This window comes from Carica papaya, chromosome 9 (assembly GCF_054855325.1).
Source record: "Carica papaya isolate Zhongbai chromosome 9, ASM5485532v1, whole genome shotgun sequence".
Lineage (NCBI taxonomy): Eukaryota > Viridiplantae > Streptophyta > Magnoliopsida > Brassicales > Caricaceae > Carica > Carica papaya.
Genome location: NC_142317.1, coordinates 21,597,887 through 21,610,457, shown reverse-complemented (window position 1 = coordinate 21,610,457; position 12,571 = coordinate 21,597,887). Strand labels below are relative to the sequence as shown.

The window sequence follows — 12,571 nt, the reverse complement described above, 5'->3', positions numbered from 1 at the left end:
CAGTGTTGGATGACCCTCTTCTCCATTTGCTTTGTTTGGTTGCAAGAGGTATAATAGATCCTCAAACTTCAATTCCTATTTGTATAGAAAGTAAATGTCTAAGGTATATTCTTCTATCTTTTCTCACCAAGATATTTTTACAAGAAACTATTAAATATCAGTGATTCATCTCAATAAACAGTAATAAAATTTACAATTTTTTTGAAATAATAGCTTTTAGTTTGTAAATATCTCTGCAAAATAAGTTAGAGTTTCAAATCAAAAAATAAAAAATTAGGTCGAGATTTTGACCTACTGTAGTTCCCTCAACTAAGGGAACCAAATAATCATGAATGTTCCTTTCGCCTAAAAACATAATAGGCACATTGAGATTTAGCTAAATTTAATCACGACATCACCACCAACATAAAAAAAGTTAGAGTTTAAATTTGTTTTCCATAAAAAATGAATACTTATTATAACCTGCAGAGAATTTATTTCTATTGATTTTTAGAAGCTTTCATCCACCCCATCTGCCCAACAAAAGAAAACATAATTACTTTATATTATTGTTATTGAAAGAGATGAAAATAGATAAAATACTAATAGTGAAAAATTAAATATTGAAGTTAACTTTTATAAATTAAATAAAGGATAATAATTACTTTAGTTAAGTTACAGTAATTAAAGAAAAATATAAATCTTATTTTACTCTTAATTAATTTAAAATCAAATTGAATTAGTTAAAAAGAAACTATATTTGTTAAAATAACAAAGTAATTGTGAGTAATATTCTCCATTTACTAGAACTATTCGAATTAAAAGATTAAGTAATTAAAAAAAATAAATAAGAATCCAATTAAATAAGTTGTAAGAAGCAAGAGTACCTTAATTTAAAGGAGTGCCTTTGCGCTTGTGAGGGGTGGTGCTTGATTCCAACTGCATCACCATACATACCCCATTCAGTGATGAATAATAATAATAATAATAATAATAAAGATTTAAAATAAAAAACTATCGTGTTTAATATTTTTAAAAAATAGTTTTACTTTTCATTAAAAATATAATCTCATAAATCTTAAATAAAGCACAAAATTTTAACTACTACCATATTGTTATAATTTATTATAATTGTTAATAGTTATAATTCATTATAATTTTTTGAATCTGTAATGCTCACCGAAGTGGTAGAGAGTTATAATGAGTTTAGTATTTATAAAAAATTGCTAATAATTTAGGTCATTTCTAGTGATTGATATTTAGGTTATCAATATTCGATGCATTAATGAACTTGCATATTTTTGGATTTTGTGTTTCGAGTTTGGATTAATCTTGCCAACAGTTTTATAAGAAAAAATATTTTCTTTTGAAAAAAAATAAGAGTTTAATTTAATCCATTTATAATATTGCATAAACGACAAAGATAATTTTTCTCTAAATAAATTACTTTAACTGATAAAAGGCACCATATTGGCACCTTTGAGAACAGTTAGTTACTGCTAAAAATTAGACAATAGATGATAAAATTTTACTACTAGATTCATATTTTTACTAAAGTCAAAATGATGCAAAGTAAATTTATGGCAAAATAGAGGAAGCCACGTATCCATTTCATGCACAACCTGTCCTTTTCTTTATTTGAAAAAAAAATTATTTAACTTTTATATTGACAAAAAGATGTACAACAGAAATCAAAAATAAAATTATTTATCTTTATGTTTTAAAACCTAAAGAAAATTCAATTTCCTCTATTGCAAGACACTAAAACTTCTCTGTCTTTGTTAGTTGCATCTAATTGTAGTCATCACCCATCACCTCTCATTATTCATTGAAGTATCAATTTTCCTTATCAGTCATTAAATATTGTATTTTAAACATTAAATTTACGTTAGTTAATTTACTCATTTGTATGAGATTAAAATATTTATTCAAGTTAAATCATACCTTATTATTTGACTGAACTACAAATTTAGCCGTATTTCTTTCTAATACTGTGTAAGTCAATAAACAATATAAGTTAGTACAATAACATCCAATACAATATTTATTTTTTCCTTTTAAAAAATCATGGATAAAAACCATTCTGCTTAAGCAAATGAACAAAAAACTGAGACTTATGAACAACTATATATCTTTCAAAAGTCTTTACTACATCTCTAGCTATGTTATATACTATCTTATTACACTTTTACATCCAACTATTAAGAAGAAAAACAAAATGTAGAATGAAGTTACTTTTAAATCCAACTAAAAATTAGACAATAAACAACACAATTTTAGCGAGTGATAGACACTGTCACTAAAAGTCAAAATGTCGCTAAGTAAATAAATATATAACAAATAAAGGAAGCCACTTGTCTATTTCATGCACAATCTATCCATTTCTTTTGAAAATAATTATTTAACTTTTATATCGGTAAAAAAAATACATAAGAAGCTGCAAATAAAATAGTTCTTTTTTGTGTACTCAAAACTAAAGAAAATTTGATCTTTTCTATTATAAGACATCAAAACTTCTATCTTTGTATTAGTTGCATCTCATTGCAGTCACCATCAATCACCCCTCATTATTTATTAAAGCATAAATTCTCATGATCAATTGTCAAAACACTGTATTTTAGACAGTAAATGAACATCATTTGATTCATCATTTGTATGAGATTAAATAATTCATTCAAGTTAAGTTATACTTTATTATTTGATTTACCTACAAAATTAGTCGTATTTCTTTCTAGTATGGTATTAGTTCATACGATGTAAGTCAATACAATAATAACCATTACTACATTTACTTTTTGTCAAGAAAATTTCATCATCCATAAACAGTAAAAACTATTTTGCTGAAGAAAGTCAACAAAAAACTTAGGCTCATAAATTTTTAAATCTAACTAAGAAGAAAATAAACAAAATACGGAATAAAAGCTTAAGCATCCTCGAGTAACAACCCAAACCTGAGAAAAATATTCATCAAGTATAAAATTTATATATGGTACCATTAATAAGGGTCCTATTACAGGTAGAAATTAGACAATAGATTATATAATTTTAGTGATTAATTTAAATTGTCACAAAAGTTGAAATGTCGCTAGGTAATATGCAACAAATAGAGAAACTCATGTGTCCATTTCGTGCCCACCCTATCTATTTCTTTACTTCAGAAAAAAAGTTGTTTAACTTTTGTATCAACAAAAAGGAGTACCCAAAAAAATTAAAAATAAAATAGTTCATCTTTGTCTTAAAACCTAAAGAAAATGTGATCTACTTTGTTGCAAGATACCAAAGCTTTTATTTTTGTGTTAGTTGCACTTCATTGTAGTCACCATCAATTGCCCTTCATTATTCACTGAAGTGTCAGTTCTCATAATTGGTCATCAAATACTACATTTTAAACAAAAAATATACATCATTCGATTCACTTATTTATTATAATATTAAATAATTCATTCAAATTAGGTTATATTTTATTATTTGATTGAACTATAAATTTAGTAGTATATGTTTTTAATACTAAATCACCTCTGATTTCTTTAAAGAAAAATCATTATTCATTAATAATAAAAAACATCATACTCAAGTAAGTGAAGCAAAAACTGAGTAGATTCATGAACATTTATCTATCTTTCAGAAGTCCGTACTCATATCTAGTTAAGCTATGTATTATTCTTATAATACTTTTCAATCCAACTAAGAAGAAAGGAAAAAAAATGCAGAATGAAAGCTTAAACATCCTCAAGTAATAACCTAAACTAAGAGAAATATTCATCAAGTACAAAATTTATACTTGGTACAAAATTAAATTTTAGGACAAAAAATTTGTATCTTAGTGCAATATAACATTAAGAAAAATAAATAAAATACTTAAACCTAAAGATTTAGATGTAACATTGGAGTTTTAGAGCTTTATTAAGTCCTAATACATGCTCGAAACCTCAAAGTTTTCATAAGAAAGGTCTAGAACGCGAGAACAATTTTAAAACCCTACACAAACTTTTGGAAAAGCTATCTTGTAACCTTATATGTATATCAAAATAGCTTTAGAAGCCAAAAGTTTCCTTATCCTCAACTATCCTTGAATCTTGACATTGTTTGTCCCCAATTAGGTAAGTAGTAATGAAGCACTACACAAGGACCCATGAGTTTCCTTACTTGATATTATCAGGACCTTGAAGTAATACATTTAAGTTTAATCCAAGTGATACCCGTAAAAAGAGTATTACTACCTCTTATACCAAATATTTGAGAAATTAATAATACTTTTATACGGTTAAGTAAAGACATTAATTGAGAACAATTGAAAATGCTATATTTTTTGTTAGACAAATGATCCAGTAAATCTTTAATTATATATTTTTATAAATATTTAACCTTTCAACGTGAATTTCTTTAAAATTTCTTGCCCTAATGTACAAATTACTTAAATCTCACTTTTGTTTAGTTATTAAAATTCAATATACATCAAAAAAACATATATCATGTAAATTAAAGACTAAATTTCTTGCTTCCTATTAATACTATATTGAACTCTCTATAGTACTATCAAATGCAATAAATGCCTCGCAAGATACAGGAGAAGGAACAAATGAGGATTTGATACATCTCAAAGTTCCTAATTACGCCCATTAAAAAATTGGTGTCGTTTGATTGTCGTTACACCCATTGTGGACCCTATTTCCTTGTGGGGTCCTTAATTAATAGCGGTGTGATCAAATCCTTTGCTAGCTCTGAAACCATCATTTCTTTGGGAAACTCAAGTGCTTGAGCCACAATATTTACAAAGGGTAACTCCTAGTCAACTCTCTTACAAGACGTCGTCTCATATAACATTTCGAATACGAAAATCCCTAGTGTCCACCAATCAGCCGTGTTTCCATGCCCTTCACCAGACACAATTTCTCATGCTAAGTACTCGTGGGTCCCAACAAAAGGCCTTGACTGGACATTGATTGACTCTGTGATGATTTTGACGATTGTGTGATGTGTTGACTAAGGTGTAAGCAGGAGGCTATTGTAGGTGTGATACAATTGGGTAGAATGCATGATGAATTAGAGATGTTGGGTTGATCATCAAGGTAACAAGAGATTAGTGATGCATTTTGATAAGAAATTATATGAATCGTTGATGTGGAATTATCGTCTTTTTGTGAGAGATCGAAGTCAATCAATCAAATGTGACCGTCGATCACAAATGAACTTCATACCTATTGGTGCCACATATGATTGGTGCCACATATGATTGCTCATACACCATCATATATATGAATTATGCATTTATATATATATATATATATATATACACGTGTCAAGGCATATGATGAAATGAGTAAGGAAGGGTAAACTTTCATACATAATTGACGACGTCATAAATCAAATCAATTAGTGAATATAGTAAATCAATTTCGTACTTATTTTTTATTGTACATATTATTAATATATTTCATTACTAAGTTTTTTTATAAATTGTTTTAAATTTTTTTGAAAAAAAGGTGCATAGGCAATGGATGCAACCAAACATGAATTCTTAGTAATGAAGGAAAAAGTAAAAATCTTTCTTGAGGTAATATTTTATTTTATATATTTTATAAATTTTGTTTTCATATATATCTTTTTCTTTTATAGATTTCGTAAAAACTTTAATTGAATTTAAATTTATAGACTTATACAGTATAAATTATTCTACATTTTAATAAAAGTTAAACTTATAAATTTTAAATAAAAAATAAGTGTTTTAACTACTATCATATTGTTATAATTTATTATAATTATTAATAGCTATAATTATAGAGCTGACAAAATAAATTTTTAATGAAGTAAAACTCATGCTATATAAGCATGCAAATTTAAATTTAGCTAAAATTTTCACGAAGTCCAAAAGAAAAAAGACATACATGAAAATAAAATTTTATAGAATATGTAAAATAAAATAATACCTTAAGAAGGATTTTCATTTTTTCCTTCATTAATTATTTATTAAAAAATAAAAATTAGGTACATCTATTAATTAAGTGGTATGCATCAATCGTAAGACAATACAAAAAACTCCAAGTAAGAATACACATAAAAGTAAAGTTTAATCCGAGATTATTCAAGTGATATATACTAATTACAATACAATACAAATAACTTTCACATGATGACACACATAAAAATACAATTCGACTCGAACTTATAATCTCTTATAAAAAAAGAAACATATCAACTATTATACTAATTATTTAATTAATTATGTATCCACATATATAATTAACTAATTTAATAATTATTTATCTTTTAGGCAAATATCTAAGTAATTTTATCCTTATCTATAAGAGTATGAGTTCAAATCAGACTATAGATCTCATGACAAATCATTTAACTATTAAAATGTACGAATTTTTACTTGCAAAATTGTATATGAGAATTTTTATTGTTAAATATACATTATAAGATCAATAATAACACACAATAATACTCCAAATTGAAGAGTTTTGAGCTGTGATGATTAGTATTACTTATATACCTTGAGGAGCCTCCTTTAATCTTGATGCAAAGTAACAAATTGTAGGAAAATTTGCATAAGATACGTTATCCCTGCAAATTAAGAGAAGAAGACCAAATAAAAATATCCATCAATTAATCAAATATGGTTAATAACAATAAACTTTTATCTCCAAATAAAAATAAGTACGTCCAAGGGTAGTGTTCACATCCCTCACCACTGAGGGTTAACCATTACATCTATCTAAAATCAAGAAAACATCTAATTAAAGTTTGTGTAATTCATCCTTTCTTACACATGAATCACAGAGAACATTGTCTCTCCTCACCCAAATCAGCCCCTAGAGTTTGTTTGTTCCGTTGTTAATCCCATTCCTTCTTCCAAACAACATCACTTTTACCCTCACAGAGAACACGGTCTCACTCACCTGGATTTGCCTCCTAGAATTTTATATTTATTTTGTTTTTAATCCCTATCCAATTCATTTCTTTTTCTCTACTCACCAATGCTACCATTTTTGAAACAGACATCAAGAGAATTAAATATAAAAGATAACAGAATAATAATTCCCAAATAGATATCAGATTCAGACCACAATTTTCCTTTTTTTAAAATTTCCTATCCCTCTCCCGTTATCATCCTTTCAATTTTCCTCCTATGCTTTTCGCATATCTCTTATGTCCTCTCCACATAGCTGTCCACACAATAATTCCATCATTTCGTCCGATCTTCTTTTTATCCTCAGATCTCACTCTCCATTTTTTTTGTTTTTACTTCTTGTTCTAATCTGATTTCAAGAAAATGTCCCTATTCCAGGATCAACTATTTCTTCCCAAAAATATCTCAAAGAATTTAAAACATAAATTCTACTCAAGTAGTGAGAGTCAAATTTAACTTTGTTCCCAGTGATGGCGTTAATCTGATTGACGAATTCCTCCCTTATTCTACTCCCAATCCACCGCTAGCTAATTAATATAATTAAGAAATCGCACATAAACTTCCTCTTAGTGTACCCTAGCTATGAATTTTCTTCCTCTCCCTCTTCCCCTACAGCCCGACATCCTCTTTGAAAGTGAAGGAGGAACCATCAGAACCATTCAGGATGGCAACGAAATCCCTAAATTAAATAAGATTACAAAATATTTTTTGATAATTGAGGCATAATCAATAGTTTTACTTTTAATAATTAAGGTAGAAACAAATAACATCTTCCTAAATATAATTATATAATTATATATTTACTTTTCGAAAAGAAGATTTTTATCTCTTTAACTGCTTAAGTAGTAATCAAAATTTTAAATTTTAATGACTAATGAAGAAAATAAATCTCTAGACTTTGACTTCTAGCAAGCATTCAATTCTCTAATTTTAGATATTCTTTAAGTGTAATCTTATAATAGTTCTTTTATAGATAACATAATGAAAATAATGTTAAAACTCTAAAATATTTGATTACATAAGTTCAAAAATAAATTACAACACTTCTAGTTTTTTTTTTCTTTCTTGATGCTTTCAGTTTTTCTTTCAATCTTTCTTTAATGATATAATTTATATCTATGATGCAAAGTTCATATAAGAAATGATAAAATAGTTTCTTTAGAAAATTAACTCTATTTATTTCTTCACCACAATATAATTTCTTTATAATCTGATCCTCACATTTATTATTGTGTTACGATATGATCAATTTTAGGTGATCTTGAAATATAAGAAGAGTAAGAAAATAATTGGGAGGAGGAGGAAAAACATAAGGAAATGAGATAGGAAAATAAGAGTTAGACTATAAGTATTATAAAGGTAAGTTCTCTTTTATTCCCCTAATAAATAATGCACAATTAGGTAGTAATTATAAAGTAGATTCGTTATAAGGATTCATATTTTTCAAACAGTTCCTAAGTTTTAGCTAACGACTGCAAACTAACTCAAATCACATATTTGACTTTTTATTAAATTACTTTTTTACTCTAAATAACAGAAAAACATAAAAGTACAATTTAAATTAAATACGTCCAAAATATATACGTGTACTTATATTAGATATTCTTTAAATGTAATCTTATAATAATTTTTTTTATAGATTACATAATGAAAATAATGTTAAAACTCTAAAATATTTGATTACATAAGTTCAAAATAATGAAAATAAGATTTTTATCTCTTTAATTTTTAAATTTGAAAGACTAATGTAGAAAGAAATTTCTAAATTTTGACTCCTACTGAGCATTCAATTCTCTATATTTAGATATCTTTCAAGTATAATCTTGTAATAATTCTTTTAAAGATTACATACCTTAGAATGAAAAATAATGTTAAAACACTAAAATATTTTATTACAAAAGTTTAAAAATAGATTTTGACACTTCTATTTTTTTTTTCTTTCTTGATGCTTTCAGCTTTTCTTTCAATCTTTCTTTAATGCTATGATTTATATTTATGATGCAATGTTTAGATAAAAAATAATAAGATAGTTTTTTTTATAAAATTACCTCTATTAATTTCTTCACCACAATATGATTTCTTCATAATCTTATCCTCACATTTATTATTGTGTTACGATGTGATCAATTTTAGGTGATCTAGAAATATAAGAAGAGTTGGAAAATAATTGGGAGAATGAGGAGGAAAAACATAAGGAAATGAAATAGGAAAACAAGAGTAAGATTTGAAGCATTATAGAGGTAAGTTCTCTTTTTTTTTTCCTAATGCATAATGCACAATTAGGTAGTAATTATAAAGTAGATTCGTTATAAGGGATCATATTCTTCTAACAATTCTAAATTTTAGACCACGAACTAACTCAAATCTCATATTTGACTTTCTATGAAATTACCTCTTTATCCTAAATAACTGAAAAACATAAAAGTACAATCTAAATTAAATATGTCCAAAAGTATATACATGTACTTACATTAAGCAGTATTAAATCTATCTTGTTCATTTGATTCAATTTTTACTTTTTTATGTAATTATTAGTAATCCTTTACATGTTGAATGAGGTATATATTCGTTAATTTTATTTTTGAACCATTTATATTTTTAGCTTGAATTCATTGAATGAAATTTTATTTCATAATTCTTCATATATAGGAAGATCAATTAGAATTTAGTTCTCAAAAAACATGAATAAGAGAGTTTAAATATTAAAATTGTGATATATTGTTAAATTATAAAATATGGGACAAATGTAGCAAGTAAATTTCTTAAGAAAATGATGAAGCTTGTTTAGAAATTAAAGCAAATGGGACAATTAAATACATATACAAATATTTTAACTTCTAATACTATACTATACTATATCTATTTTTAAAATATAATTTCTCAATAAGTGGTGTAATTTGACCCACAACCTAAAAATTTCTATGTAATTTCTTCATTTGCAAATTTAAAATATATACGTATACATGAGGTTAATTGAAATTATTATTGTCATAATCGAGCAATAGAGTTAAAATAATATAAAAGTATTCTCAATTTACAGTGAACTCTTTAAAAGAACACCTTTCACTCCTATAGTACTATATATATGATATAAAGTCTATAAACAAGAAACAATTTGTTTATTCTCCAATCCAGGATGATGTTTCAAGCTAATGCTGATCGTAAATCAATATATCATTTTACATTAAGATCCAATGATACCCGAATCACTGCTCAAAAGCTTTAACCCCCAAATAAAATGAAAAATAAACATTGTTATCATCACCATTCTACATTTAAGTTGTTAAGATAGGTAAGTTAAGCCACAAATTGAAATTACCTATCCTTATGTGAAAGCAGCTTAAGAATCTTATATTATGCAAGTCTTTTGGGAGTTCTTTCGACCACACTTTCTCTTGGGTTAGCACTTATCATGCAAGAGAAGGCATTGACAATCTCATAATCCTCTTCAATTTTCAGAATTTTGACTGCACTTTGGTCTGCAAGTAGAAGCTTAGCCACAAGGTATCCAGTAATTGACCATGTCTGGAATAATGGTGCTTGTTTCTTGATGAACTTTCTATTTTCATGTCATAGTATTAAGGTCAATTGTCTCTTGATATGTGTCTTTCGACAACTTCAACAGATTTTGCAGTGATTTCTGGTCTTTTCATCTTTATGGGTGCAACAGTAAGTTGTAAAAAGTCCATTTTTAAAATCTTAAGCCACTGCCAACATTCCTTCATTATTACTTTATTTTATAAAACGTCAACAAGGTGCCATATCCTATTGGAGTCAAGTATGTGAACTTAAGAAACTTATACCTAAATATAACTTCTACAAAGGGTTCTTTGGAGCAATGAAAAAAACATTAGCAATAGAGAGAATATTTAAGCATAACAAACTAACCTACCATAGTAGAGTTTGCCAAGAACCACCATTGTGGTAAGACCAAGGACTGCATGAAAAGGAAACGTAGTGAGAAATGCTGAAAATAATGAAGAAATAGATCATAAATAAATAATACGAGAGTAGATTCTTATGTGTTCTTAGGATCACTACTAGTGATTATTTGCCACACCTGACCTTCAAGAGCAGGATAACATATCTTGAATAGCATATTTGCTACCAAATCTGTTTCGCTTCAATAAGATCTAGTATGGCATGTGACTAATCAACTGTTGTCAGACTGCTTACAACAGACCACATGTTTCTTAGAGAAAAAAATCTAAAATCCATATGTGCTGGTTGTAAATTTCCAATTAGATAACCTCCTTTATTGGGCATCCATTCCACCAACCAAGGAGAAATTTGATCTGGGTAATTTTTGAACTTATTAACTGCATCATATGAGTACTCCTCAGTCTTGCAACTATAAATCTCTTTCAGTTTTCGCAAATCAATCAAATAATACTCCCTGATGTGGAATGAGAGAGCAAGTAGGTAATTATTTAGTGCCGAAACAGATCAGCTGATCCATCTTCTTGAGTAAGCATTTCACATGCACAGAGTAAGGTAGAATAAAATAGTGCCTTCAAGACAAAAAGGTAAACAAATAAGATCTCTCTATTACCAACTTATAAATTTAAATAATGGCTGATCCATGTAGGCTAGTGAGTCAGATCATAATCTGTTGTTTGAATCCAATTTGCTAAAACATGGATCAAAACTAAAACGACTGGGAATAGTTCTAGATAAAAGTAGTAGAATTGCCTCAGAAATTCCCATATACATAATGGTAATCAAATAATTATAACCCTCTCAATCCTCAAACCCTTCTTTTATCAAAGTGAACCCAAGAGATTCTTGACTCAATTGAAATAATACCTTCTTCTACTTCAATTTCAAGAATGATTAACCTTGAATGAAAAAACAAGCAAAAGAAACAAATAAAGGCATTAGATTCAATGTGAGTATTTTAGTAAAAACTTTCAACTAAATTAGACATACAACCCAAAAGTAAAAAATTCAACAATAAAAAGGAAAATAAACTTTGACACTCAAGGAAAACTAATGAAATGATGCTACGAATATACGTAATACGTCTCTTTCCCCCCGTTATTTTTAGGAACCATAAAGAATTATCTTCTAATACCTAGAAGTCATATAATAAGAGTACTCAAAAGGTGAGAAAACCTCATCAAAAGACAAAAGCTAATGATTACAAGGCACAAATGCAACTTTTTTGTAAAAAACAACAGAAAGCATCTAAATAACTAGTAAATTTGTGATAGAACTTAACAAAAGTCCTACTAATTGGACCATTCATAAATCAAGGATTCCAAATCAAGAAAAAAAAAATCATAGCTTAAATCCAAACCCATATGAAGTGATATTAAAAATGAACATACTCCAAAACTGAACGAGAAAATAAAAGAGAAAGGTGCATACCTTGTATGAAATAAAAAGTGGATTTGTATCGAAGCGATGTTTGGAGCAGAAAAATCTAGAAAAAGAGAAGACAATGTTGTGTCGTTTCAATATCTCGACACAATCAACAATAATGCAATTGTATGTATCGTATTTAGTTTTGTTTTGGATAGTTGTGGATTATTATGAATAAATAAGAAATTATATAAAAATTATGCTTGCTCTTCTTTTCTCATCTTGTCCTTTTATTTTATTTATTCACTTCATTTGATTATTTTTTAATTCTATATATAAATTTTCTCTCATTTTTCTACTTGCTTTTCCTTTTCT

General features: G+C 27.2%; 1 pseudogene; it reads right to left on the bottom strand.

Moving 5' to 3' along the window:
* Positions 1–10,780: 10,780 nt before the first annotated feature.
* Positions 10,781–11,599, bottom strand: LOC148240175 (neutral/alkaline invertase 3, chloroplastic-like; annotated as a pseudogene).
* Between the last annotated feature and the right edge of the window lie 972 nt (positions 11,600–12,571).